Here is a 13891-nt window from a genome sequence, read left to right as displayed (position 1 = left end):
TCAGAGGTTAAGGCTACTTGCTACTCTTACAGAGGACTGAGTTTAGTGTCCAGGACCCTTACTGGACATCTCACAACTGCCCTTAGCTCCAGCTTCAGGGGATCTGATGACTTTTTCTGGCCTCTACAGTCACCAGGCACTTATGTGGTCACACACACACACATATAAACACAAATACACACACATATAAACACACATATACACACATACACACACATATACACACATACAAACACACATACACATAAACACACATACACACACATATAAACACACATATACACATATACACACAGACACACATATAAACACACATAAACACACATACACACACATGCACTCAATGCAAACAAATTAATCTTTCTTTAAAGAAACAGAAACACAGCCTGTGAATGAGCCTTCTATCAGGTTCCCCCAACTTTCCTCAATGACCAACTATAAACTGGAAGTGTAAGCCAAATAGATTCTTTCTTCCCTATTATTTTTGGCCATAGTATTTGTCACAGCAATAGAAATCAAACTAGAAACACCTGAGGATTCTGGGCAGATAAGCTGCTCTCTGGGAATGGGAGCTGGCGCATCTGGGGCAGGGTCCATGGCCTAAGAAGATGGGGTTGCTTTTCCCTTATTAGCCTTGGAACTTCAAGACATGGTGTTTGTCTTCGGTGTAGCTTGAAAAGCATAGCTCCTAAAAGGAGGAAACTAGAAACGGCTCTTCTTAGCCATCTGATAAGAGAGTAATTAGCACTACAGGTTGGCAAGGACAGGCCTTGGCAGTGAGGCAAAAGGCAGGTAAGATAGACAAGGGCCAGAGATAGGCTAGCTCTTTTCCCAGGAGGGCCAGCCAGGCTTCAGATGAAACAGGAATCTGTGCTTAAATTGAGGCCGAATACCATGCAGGAATTCCAGGTATGGCATGTTGGTGATACGCTCTGTGTCTTTGCTAGGGGAGTCAGGGAATGTTCTGCCAGAGCTCTTTAAACAGAAATACAAGTTGACTGCATGCAGAGCCCATGGCAGAATGGAAGCCTCAGCTTGTCTGGCCTTCCAGGACAGGCATACCTCTTCCCGGGAACTCCATTCGCAGACTGTAACCTCAGTGAGCCAGAGGCTCCACACACCCATAGAGTGACACAGCACTGGTGCCCAAGAGCTGTGCATTCTGACACACAGCATGAAAAATGTTCCCCCAGGGGTCCCAGAAACACTGCTTACAGACTTCAGACAGGCTCGAGACTCTGCAAGAGAACAGGGTATAAAAGACAGTGAACCTGTGATACTGTGACCACCTATGAAGCTGCTAACAGTAGTAGGAGGTCACCTGATGAGACGGAATCCAGATCACCACGTCCCTCACGTCCACTCCCTACACTTGTCTGCCATCTTTTTTTTTTTTTTTCTTTTTCTGTTTTGGTTTGGTTTGGTTTGGTTTGGTTGGTTGGTTGGTTGTTTTTTGTTTTGGTTTTGGTTTTGGTTTTGTTTTTTTGGTGGTGGTGGTGGTGGTGGTGGGTTTTTTTGTTTGTTTGTTTGGTTGGTTTTTTGGTGTTTTTTTTTTTTTTTTTTTTTTTTTTGGTACTTTTGAGACAGGGTTTCTCCATATAGCCCTGGCTGTCCTAGAACTCACTTTGTAGACCAGGCTGGCCTCGAACTCAGAAATTCGCCTGCCTCTGCCTCCCAAGTGCTGGGATTAAAGGCGTGTGCCACCACTGCCTGGCTAGCTCCCCGTATTCTGCACCCCTAGTCTTTCATATCATGTGATCCACTATCGCCTTTTATTACGTTTCTAACTTGACTTAATAATGACAGATTTCCAGGTAGCTTCTTCATGAACCCTTCATTTGGCTAAGCCTTCCCTACCCCCCTGTTCCTGGATCCCCATCACACCACTACCTGCTTGAGCCTTCCTGTCTCCAACATTCTCCCCCTCTTCCTGCAACCTCACCTGTAGTCTACTATCCTGTAGTCTACTATCCCTACTCCCTGAACGTACTCCCACCAGTTCTTTACTAGTTCCCTAATTTTTCACACATATTCCAGGCTAAACACATAAGACCCGGGTCTTTCAGGAGCTTGGGGCAGGTAGGAAGTCATGAGAGACCGAGTTGAAGGAGTTTAGAGGACCCAAGACCTGAGCTGTTTCAGCTATGTACTCAGTGTTGGTGCAGGGAACCCGGAAGGAGGAGAAAGGCTGGGAGGTGAGCGTAGGTTGGAGGGAAGCCTTGGGGCAGGGGTAGTGAGTGAAGGAGTATGAAGTAGGGTAGTGGGGGGAGAGGCAGGGAAGGGATAGATAAAGGTGTGGGTTGTTGGGAATATTAATGGTGTTTTTTTTTATGTCGTTTAAAGAGCATTTTCTTGGGGTTGGAGGGATGGCTCTGTAGCTAAAAGCCCCAGTTGCTGTTTCAGAGGACCTGGGTTTGATTCCCAACACCCACATGGCAGCCCACATAGGTGACTACCCAGCACTGGATCCTTCACGCTCCAATAATGACCTGCCAGACAAGATGTTCTACTGGTGCAATGTGGTATGACATTGCTAGTACTCAGCCATAAATGGAACAATAATATCAGCTCTATCCCCTTTCAGGAAAGGGGAGCAGAAAGTGCAGGATGGAGGCTAAGGAGGAGTGCTGAGACAGGCTAGCCTCTGCACATGGCATGGCTGCTACATGAACTCACAGCAGAGGTGGCTGCCCACACAAGACCTCCACGGGATCCAAAGAGCTAAAACTCCCATCATGAAGGTGGCTGGATAGATGGCTCAGCAGTTACAATCACTGGCTGCTATTTCAGAGGACCTGGGTTCAATGCCCAGCACCTACATGGCAGCTCACGACCATCTGTCACTTCCTTCTAAGGGGTCAGATACTCTTTACGGGCAGGTACCAGGCATGCACCAGGATACCTGTGTGCAAAATGTCCATGCAAATAAAATTAAAGTAAATGAATAGGGACTAGAGAGATAGTGCAGCAGTTAAGAGGACTGGTTGCTCTTCCAGAGGTCCTGAGTTCAAATCCCAGTAACCACATGGTGGCTCACGAACATATCAGGGGATCTGATGCCCTCTTCTGGCATGTGGGTGTACATGCAGCAGAGCACTCATACATTAAATACATAAAGTTTTAAAATAAATAAAATAACTTTTAAAATTCTACCATGGAGGGGGAAAATTCCCAACCCCCACCCCTAGCTACAGCACCCATGGCAGCTGAGGGCTGCTGAGGGCTGCTGAGGGAGAGGTGGCCACTTTTCCTGGGGAACAGACATTGGTAGGTTGCCCAATATAGGCAGCCCTAACTGGACTGGGCAGGTTATGAAAAATATTTTAATCTAGAAGCTGGCAAGATGGCTCAGTGGTTTAGTAGAGGACCTGAGTTCAGTTCCTAGCACACACTTTGGAAGGCTCTCAACCACCTGCATCTCTAGCTCCAGGGAACCTCACACCTTCTTCTGGCTGTCACAGGTATACACGCAAGTGTGTGTGTGTGTGTGTGTGTGTGTGTGTGTGTGTGTGTGTGTGTGTGTTGGGATGTAAATTAGCACATTAGTTACTACAGAGAACATGTGGAGATGCTGCAGTAAATTCAACAGAGGAACATTTTTTTTTCCTTTTGGTTTGGTTTGGTTGGTTTGGTTTGGTTTGGTTTGGTTTGGTTTGGTCTGGTCTGGTTTGGTTTTGGCTTTTCAAAACTGGCTTTCTCCGTGTAGCAGAGCCCTAACTATCCTAGACTTGATTTGTAGACCAGGCTGGCCTTGAACTCACAGAGATCCAACTTTGATCTCAGTGCTGGGATTAAAGGTATGCACCACTGTGACCAGCTTTAATCGTAGAAACTTTTTAAAGACACTTGCTGAGACAGATCTCTGTATGAGTTCAAAGCCAGCCTGATCTACATAGCAAGTTCCGGGCCAGCGAGAGCTATATGGTGGGACCCTACCTCAAGAAGCAAAGAACAACGACAAAGCTTCTGGTTTGCTGGTTCAGTGACACAAGAAGGTCTGTGAACCACACTCATGGGAAATTCAGACTGTCAGGGGCCCATATTCTGAAATCTGGCCAACAGCACACCTCTAGACAATAGGGATGAAACTTTGAATCAGAATGTACAGTATTCAGAAAGGTGGCAATGTAATCATAGCCAGCGTCTACAGGGGACATAAACACAGGTTCTGAGCAGCACACCAGATCCTAGGAAGGATCTCACAAGGGCTGGACTAGGATTCAGAACTGGACTCCTTCTTTTGAAGAAGTCCCCAGGGGTGTGGATGCCTGCATATGCAACTGGATCTGAGAAGCACCTCCCACAGTCCAGACTAGCTTCTGTAATCAAGCCTCCTAAAGGAAAGCCTGCAGGCAAGAATAGTGTTTACAACACAGCCCGCAAAGAACCACCCAAGGTCTGACCAGCATTGATGGTCCAACATCACAAAGGAAAGTCCAGAGCTATGATGGGCATCTGGGATCCTGGCCAGTGTTCTGCTCTGAGAGGAGTACTGAATAGACTGTGGTACCACATCAAGCCAGCAGAGGAGGAGGTGGTGGAAACTCTACTATTGCCCAGCCCCTCTAGCACACAGCACACCACTCCCACTAAAAGAAAACTTTTTTTAAAATTCAGGGCATAGGGATGTGGCATGTTTCTGCGAATGAGGTGCTTGCTGTAGAAGCATGAGAGCCTGTGTTTGGATTCCTATAACTCTACAAGAGCAGGAGTTTCAGCTCCTGCCTCTTAAGTCCATCCCTGGGGGGGAGGGGGTGTGCCTGAGAGGCTTGGGCTGCTCAGTCTGCTGAAATAGAGAGCTTCTGGGTTAAGAAGAGCGCTCTCTCTCTCTCTCTCTCTCTCTCTCTCTCTCATATTCTCTCTCCCCTTTCCTCCCTCTCCTTTATCCTCTCTCTCCCCTCTCCTCTCCTCCCTGTTTCCCCTCTTTCTCAACCTCTCTTCCCTCTCTTTCTCACATACAACTGAATGAAATAAAGAAGTCTACACAAAGAGATATGAAAGCATAACTAAACAAGGAGATCCTGGGAGTAAAAATTCAACAAGTCAAATAAAAAGCTCATGAAAGCCTCTCCCACAAAATGGGTGACAGGGAAAGCCGAACAGCAAGCCTTGAGGACTAGGTAAGGGAATTGGAATAATAAGTCGATAGCAAAACAAATTAATAAGAAGGTACAAATGGAACATTCAAGGTCTATGGGACAATATGAAAAACCAAATCTTTAAGCCATGGGCATAAGTGGAGAATAATGCTATGCTAAAGAAATAGAGAACATTTTTAACAAAATCATAGCAGATAAATTTCCAAATATAGATTTTAAATGCCCATCCAGATACAGGAAGAATATGAAACACAAAAGAAATAAAACCAGAAAATAACACACCTGACCCATAGTATAGTTAAATTTAAAAAGTGCATAGAAAGCTGCAAGAGAAGCCATCAAGTCACATATAAAGACAGATGCTGAGTGAAACACAACATCTGTTCCCAAAAAACCCAGAAAGTCTTTTGCTAGCAGGAACAGGGACAAAGGACACCTGCCTAACCAGTGGCTGGGGTTTGTTCCAGCCAGCCCAAGCCCTGTGCCATCTTGGGTGAGAACTCAGTGGAGGGTCCCAAGGTCCTCAGAGTACTCTTCACACTGCAGGCACCCTAGTACACCCAGGATCTTGAGATCACTGGTGAGTGGAATGCAACATCTGTTCCATAAAACCCAGAGGGTCTTGTGCTAGCAGGAACAGGGACAAAGGACAAAGGCAGGCCCTAGAACACCCAGAATCTTGGGATCACTGAGACCAGTCTACACAGGAGAGCACATGGGTGACAGAAGCAACAGAGCTTCTTGGACAGGATCCCTTCAGGCCTTCATCCTCAGCCAGGAGGCAGAGCTGAGAGCCAGACCCCTGGGCACCTTACCAGACAGAAGAGAGTCGGCCTCCAGGAAGGGCTCTGACCCCGGGACTCAGAAGGTGGATCTGAGCTCCAGACTTCTGTGCACCTTCCCTGCCAAAGGAGAGTTTGCCTAGAGAGAGTGCTCTGACCACTGGAACTCAGGAGAGAGTTGGACTCCAAGGAGTGCTGACAGAGGCTAAAGAATCACAGGAGGAACAAGCTCCGGCCAGACACAGCTAGAACAACTAACACCAGAGATTACCAGATGGCAAAAGGCAAACATAAGAATTTTACTAACAGAAACCAAAACCACTTGGCATTATCAGAACCCAGTACGCCCACCACAGCGAGTTAGGGATACCCCAACACACCCTAAAAGCAAGATTCTGATTTAAAATCATATTTCATTGTGCTGGTAGAGGATTTTAAGGAGGGCATTAATAACTCACTTAAAGAAATACAGGAGAACACTAAAAAACAGGTAGAAGTCCTTAAAGAATTGAAGGAAAACACTGCTAAACAGGTAGAAGTCCTTAAAGAGGAAACACAAAAATCCCTTAAAGAATTACAGAAAAACACAACCAAACAGGTAATGGAATTGAAACAAACAAACAAATCCAAGATTTAAAAATGGAAGTAGAAGCAATGAAGAAAACCCAAAGGGAGGCAACTCTGGAGATAGAAACCCTAGGAAAGAAATCAGGAATCATAGATGCGAGCATGAGCAACAGAATACAAGAGATGGAAAAGAGAATCTCAGGTACAGAAGATTCCATAGAGAACACAGACTCAACAATCATAGAAAATGCAAAATGTAAAAAGATCCTAATTCAAAACATCGAGGAAATCCAGAACCTAAGGATAATAGGTATAGATGAGAATGAAGATTTCAACTTAAAGGGCCAGTAAATATCTTCAACAAAATTATAGAAGAAAACTTTCCTAACCTAAAGAAAGAGATGACCATGAACATAGAAGAAGCCTACAGAACTCCAAATAGACTGGACCAGAAAAGAAATTCCTCCTGACACATAATAATCAGAACAGCAAATGCACTAAATAAAGATAGAATATTAAAAGCAGTAAGGGGAAAAGGTCAAGTAACATGTAAATTACAGAATTTACATCAGACTTCTCACCAGATGTAATTCTATCAGAATTACATCAGACTTCTCACCAGAGACTAGGAAAGCCAGAAGTTCCTGGACAGATGTTATACAGACACTAAGAGAACACAAATGCCAGCCTAGGCTACTATACCCAGCAAAACTCTCAATTACCATAGATGGAGAAACCAAAGTATTCCATAACAAAACCAAATTCACACAATATCTTTCCATGAATCCAGCCCTTCAAAGGATAATAAAGGGAAAACTCCAACATAAGGAGGGAAATGACACTCTAGAAAAAGCAAGAAAGTAATCCTTCAACAAACTTAAAAGAAGACAGCCACAAAAACAGAATGCCAACTTTAACAACAAAAATAACAGGAAGCAACTATTACTTTTCCTTAATATCTCTTAATATCAATGGACTCAATTCCCCAATATAAAGACATAGACTAACAGACTGGCTACATAAACAGAACCCAACTTTTTGCTGCTTACAGGAAACCCACCTCAGGGAAAAAGACAGACACTACCTCAGAGTAAAAGGCTGGAAAACAATTTTCCAAGCAAATGGTCTGAAGAAACAAGCTGGAGTATCCATTCTAATATTGAATATAATCGACTTCCAATCCAAAGTTATCAAAAAAGAAAAGGAGGGGCACTTCATACTCATCAAAGGTAAAATCTTCCAAGATGAACTCTCAATTCTGAATATTTATGCTCCAAATGCAAAGGTGTCCACGTTCATTAAAGAAACTATAGTAAAGCTCAAAGCACACATTGCACCTCACACAATAAGAGTAGGAGATTTCAACACCCCACGCTCATCAATGGACAGAACCTGGAAACAGAAATTAAACAGAGACACGTTGAAACTAACAGAAGTTATGAAACGAATGGATTTAACAGATATCTACAGAACATTTTGTCCTAAAACAAAAGGATATACCTTCTTCTCAGCACCTCATGGCACCTTCTCCAAAACTGACCATATAATCGGTCACAAAACAGGCCTCAGCAGATACAAAAGTATTGTAATTATCCCATGCATCCTATAAGATCACCACGAACTAAGGCTAATCTTCAATAACAACATAAATAATAGAAAGCCAACATTCACGTGGAAGCTGAAGAACATTCTACTCAATGATACCTTGGTCAAGGAAGAAATAAAGAAGGAAATTAAAGACTTTTTAGAGTTTAATGAAAATGAAGCCACAACATACCCAAACTTATGGGACACAATGAAAGCGTTCCTAAAAGGAAAACTCATAGCTCTGAGTGCCTCCAAAAAGAAACTAGAAAGAGTGTATACTAGCAGCTTAACAGCACACCTAAAAGCTCTAGAACAAAAGGAAGCAAATTCACCAAAGAGGAGTATATGGCAGGAAATAATCAAATTCAGGGCTGAAATCAACCAAGTGGAAACAAAAAGAACTATTCAAAGAATCAACCAAACTAGGAGCTGGTTCTTTGAAAAATCAACAAGATAGATAAACCCTTAGCCAGACTAACTAGAGGGCACAGGGACAATATCCTAACTAACAAAATCAGAAATGAAAAGGGAGACATAACAACAGAATCTGAGGAAATCCTAAACATCAACAGATCCTACTATAAAAGACTATACTCAACAAAACTGGAAAGCCTGGGTGAAATGGACAAATTACTAGACAGATACCAGGTACCAAGGTTAAATCAGAAACATTAATAACCTAAACAGTACCATATCCCCTAAAGAAATAGAAGCAGTCATTAATAGTCTCCCAACAAAAAAAAAAAAAAAAAAAAGCCCAGGACCAGATGGGTTTAGTGCAGAGTTCTATTAGACCTTCAAAGAAGATCTAATTCCAACTCTCCTCATATTATCCACAAGATAGAAACAGAAGGTACTCTAACAAATTCATTCTATGAAGCCACAATTATTCTGATACCTAAACCACATATAGACCCAACATAGAAAGAGAACTTCAGACCAATTTCCCTTATGAATATCGATGCAAAAATGATCAATAAAATTCTCACTAACTGAAAACAAGAACACATCAAAATTATCATCTATCATGATCAAGTAGGCTTCATCCCAGGGATACAGGAATGGTTTAATATACAGAAATCCATCAACGTAATCCATTATATAAACAAACTCAAAGACAAAAACGTCATGATCATCTCCTTAGATGCTGAGAAAGCATTTGACAAAATCCAACACCCATTCATGATAAAAGTCTTGGAAAGATCAGGAATTCAAGGCCCATACCTAAACATAATAAAAGCAATATACAGCAAACCAGTAGCCAACATCAAACTAAATGGAGAGAAACTTGAAGCAATCCCACTAAAATCAGGGAATAGACAAGGCTGCCCACTTTCTCCCTACCTAATCAATATTGTACTTGAAGTCCTAGCTAGAGCAATTAGACAACAAAAGGAGGTCAAGGGGATACAAATTGGAAAGGAAGAAGTCAAAATATCACTATTTGCAGATGATATGATAGTATATATAAGTGATCCTAAAAATTCTACCAGAGAACTCCTAAAAAACAGCTTCAGTGAAGTAGCTGGATATAAAATTAACTCAAACAAATCAGCGAACTTTCTCTCCACAAAAGATAAACAGACTGAGGAAGAAATTAGGGAAACAACACCCTTCACAATAGTCACAAATAATACAAAATACCTTGGTATGACTCTAACTAAGAAAGTAAAAGATCTGTATGATAAGAACTTCAAGTCTCTGAAGAAAGAAATCAAAGATCTCAGAAGATGGAAAGATCTCCCATGCTCATGGATTGGCAGGATCAATATAGTAAAAATGGCTATCTTGCCAAAAGCAATCTACAGATTCAATGCAATCACCATCAAAATTCCAACTCAATTCTTCACCAAATTATAAAGGGCAATTTGCAAATTCATCTGGAATAACAGAAATACCTAGGATAGCAAAAGCTATTCTCAATGATAAAAGAACCTCTGGTGGAATCACCTTGCCTGACTTCAAGCTGTACTACAGAGCAATTGTGATAAAAAAACAAAAAACAAAAAAACAAAAAGCAAAAAAACAAACAAACAAACAAAAAAACTGCATGGTACTGGTACAGCGACAAACAGGTAGATCAATGGAATAGAACTGAAGACCCAGAAATGAACCCACACACCTATGGTCACTTGATCTTTGACAAGGGAGCTCAAACCATCCAGTGAAAAAAAGGCAGCATTTTCAGCAAATAGTGCTGGCACAACTGGCGGTTATCATGTAGAAGAATGCGAATTGAGCCATTCTTATCTCCTTGTACAAAGCTCAAGTCTAAGTGGATCAAGAAACTCCACATAAAACCAGAGACACTGAAACTTATAGAGGAGAAAGTGGGGGAAAGCTTTGAAGATATGGACACAGGGGAACAATTCCTGAACAGAACACCAATGGCTTATGCCTTAAGATTGAGAATCAACAAATGGGACCTCATAAAATTGCAAAGCTTCTGTAAGGCAAAAGACACTGTCAATAAGACAAAAAGGCCACCAACAGATTGGGAAAGGATCTTTACCAATCCTAAATCAGATAGGGAACTAATATCCAATATATATAAAGAACTCAAGAAGATGGACTCCAGAAAATCAAATAACCCTATTAAATAATGGGGTACAGAGCTAAACAAAGAATTCTCAAGTGAGGAATACCGAATGGCTGAGAAGCACCTGAAAAAAATGCTCAACATCCTTAATCATCAGAGAAATGCAAATCAAAACATCCCTGAGATTCCATCTCACACCAGTCAGAATGGCTAAGATCAAAAATTCAGGTGACAGCAGATGCTGGTGAGGAGGTGGAGAGGGAGGGACACTACTCCATTGTTGGTGGGATTGCAAGCTGGTACAACCACTCTGGAAATCAATCTGGCGGTTCCTCAGAAAACTGGACATAGTACTACCGGAGAATCTAGCAATTCCTCCCCTGGGAATATACCCAGAAGATGTTCCAACTGGTAATAAGGACACATGCTCCACAGTGTTCATAGCAGCCTTATTTATGATAACCAGAAGCTGGAAAGAACCCAGATGTCCCTGAACAGAGGAATGGATACAGAAAATGTGATACATTTACACAATGGAGTACTACTCAGCTATTAAAAACAATGAATTCATGAAATTCTTACACATATGGATGCATCTGGAGGATATCATCCTAAGTGAGATAACCCAATCACAAAAGAACACTCATGATATGCACTCACTGATAAGCAGATATTAGCCCAGAAACTTAGAATATCCAAGATTCAATATGTAAAACACATGAATCTCAAGAAGAAGAAAGACCAAAGTATGGATACTTTGCTCCTTCTTACAATGGGGAACAAAATACCCATGGAAGGAGTTACAGAGACAAAGTTCTGAGCTGAGATGGAAGGAAGGACCATCCAGAGCTAACCCTACCCAGGGATCCATCCCATATACAACCACCAAACCCAGACACTATTGCATATGCCAAAAAGATTTTGCTGACAGGACCCTGACATAGCTCTCTCTTGTGAGGCTATGCCAGTGCCTGGCAAATACAGAAGTGGATGCTCACAGTCATCTATTGGATAGAACACAGAGCCCCTAATGAAGGAGATAAAGTACCCAAGGAGCTAAAGGGGTATGCAACCCTATATAGGAAGAACAACAATATGAACAACAATCAGTACCACCCCCCCCCGCCCGAGCTGTGTCTCTAGTTGCATATGTAGCAGTGGTTGGACTAGTCAGCCATCAATGCTAGGAGAGGCCCTTAGTCTTGTGAAGATCATATGCCCCAGTACAGGGGAATGCCAGGGCCAGGAAGCAGGAGTGGGTGAGTTGGGGAGCAGGGCAGGGGAGGGTATAGGTGGCTTTGGGGATAGCATTTGAAATGTAAATGAAGAAAATAGCTAATAATAAAAAAGAATATATATAGACACATCAGGTTTCTCAGCATACACTTTAAAAGCCAGGGGAGCAGAAAGTGCTACATTTCAAGTTCTGAAAGATAACAGCTGTCAGCCCAGACTGCTCTACTCAACAAAACTCTGTCATAATTTGAGCAGAAAGAAAACACTCCCATGATGTAAACAGGCTGATAAAATTCCTGACAACAAGCTCTGAGAACAGAGGAGTCTTTGAAACTGATAGAAGAGAGGGACATGTTCAATTGAGAGAGGGGTGGGGAGGGAGAGTGAGGGAGGAACTCAGTCAGGTAGTCATGGTACACCCCTTTAATCCCAGCACTCTGGAGGCAGAGGCAGGTGAATCTCTGTGAGTTCTAAGACAGCCTGGCCTATAGTGTGAGTTCCAGGACAGCTGGGGCTACACAGAAAAACCCTGCCTCAAAAAAAAAAAAAAGGAGGAAGAGGAAGAGGAGGGAGAGGGAGGAAGGAAGAGGAGGCAGAGGAGGAGGAGGAAAAAGGAAGAGGAGAAGGAGGAGGAGAAAAAGAAGAAGAAGAAGAAGAAGAAGAAGAAGAAGAAGAAGAAGAAGAAGAAGAAGAAGAGGAGGAGGAGGAGGAGGAGGAGGAGGAGGAGGAGGAGGAGGAGGAGGAGGAGGAGGAGGAGGAGGAGAAGGAGGAGGAGCAGGAGGAGGAGGAGCAGGAGGAGGAGGAGCAGGAGGAGGAGGAGCAGGAGGAGGAGGAGCAGGAAGAGGAAAAGAAAGAAAGAGAAAAGAAAAGAAAGAGAGAAAAGAAAGAGAGAAAAGAAAGAAAGCCCCAAGTAAAATATCCCAGGTCCAAATGAATTAACTGTAAATTCTACTGTATCTTTGAGGAACTATGCTTACATTAGTCCACAAAACAGAAGAAGAAGGAATGTTACCAAACCATTTTGTTATGAAGCCAGTGCTGCTCTGATGCCAAAGTGGAGAAAGATAGAACAAAGACGGAGAACCCAGGGCAAACATTCTCAATAAAACACTAAGTTCACTTCTACGGGGAAACTGTGAAGATACTGAGATGGGAGATCACACACCAGACAATGGAAAGGCCTTCGTGTTCCTAGATTGGAAGAGCAATATTGTGAAAATGGCTACATTAACAAGGTTATCTACCGGTTCAGTTTTATCCCCCTAAACCTTCCAACAATATTTGTTACAGAAGTAACTAGAAAAGGCAATCCAGTGTGTGTGTGTGTGTGTGTGTGTATAAACGACAAAGACCATGAACAGCCAAAGAGAACCTCAGCAGAGAGAACATTGCTAAGGGTATCGGAGGTTAAACTTCAGAGTCAGGACGACAAGAACAGTCAGGTGCTGGCACAGTAACAAATACATACGCCAGCGAAACAAAATAGAGAACCCAGATACAAACCCTCGAAGCTAGAGCCACCTGCTTTTTGACATACATTTTTATAAATACATACTGAAGAAAAGACAACTGCTTCAACAAATAGTGTAGCTCTCACCTTGTACAAAACAAACAAACAAACAAACAAACAAACTCCAAGTGGGTCAAGGACTTTAATGTAAAGCCTGAAACTCTAAACCTGTTGGAAGAACGAGTGAAGGAAACATCTGGAGATGCAGGCACAGGAAAGTCCAGAAGGACTTCTTTCAGGCCTCAGGCTTTCTCAGCAGGACTTCTTCCGGTCTCGGGAAACCGGCCAGCAAATGGCAAGTGTGACTTCCTACTTGGGAGAAGAGATGCCTTACAGAAGGAGAGAGAGAAACTGCCCTAGCTATACATCTGACAAAGGATGAATTCCTGGAATATATGAAGAACTCAAAAACCTAAACAAGAAACCAAACAACCCAATCAATCCATGGGCTAAATGAACAGGCAGTTCTCTGAAGGTAAGATACAAATGGCAAAAAAAAAAAAAAAAAAAAAAGAAAAGAAAAGAAAAGAACCACATAGAGGAAAACGTCCAAGTTCGCTAGCCACCAGAA

The sequence above is a fragment of the Mus musculus genome, chromosome 9 (genome assembly GCF_000001635.26).
Source record: "Mus musculus strain C57BL/6J chromosome 9, GRCm38.p6 C57BL/6J".
NCBI lineage: Eukaryota > Metazoa > Chordata > Mammalia > Rodentia > Muridae > Mus > Mus musculus.
This window is presented reverse-complemented; position numbering follows the sequence as displayed.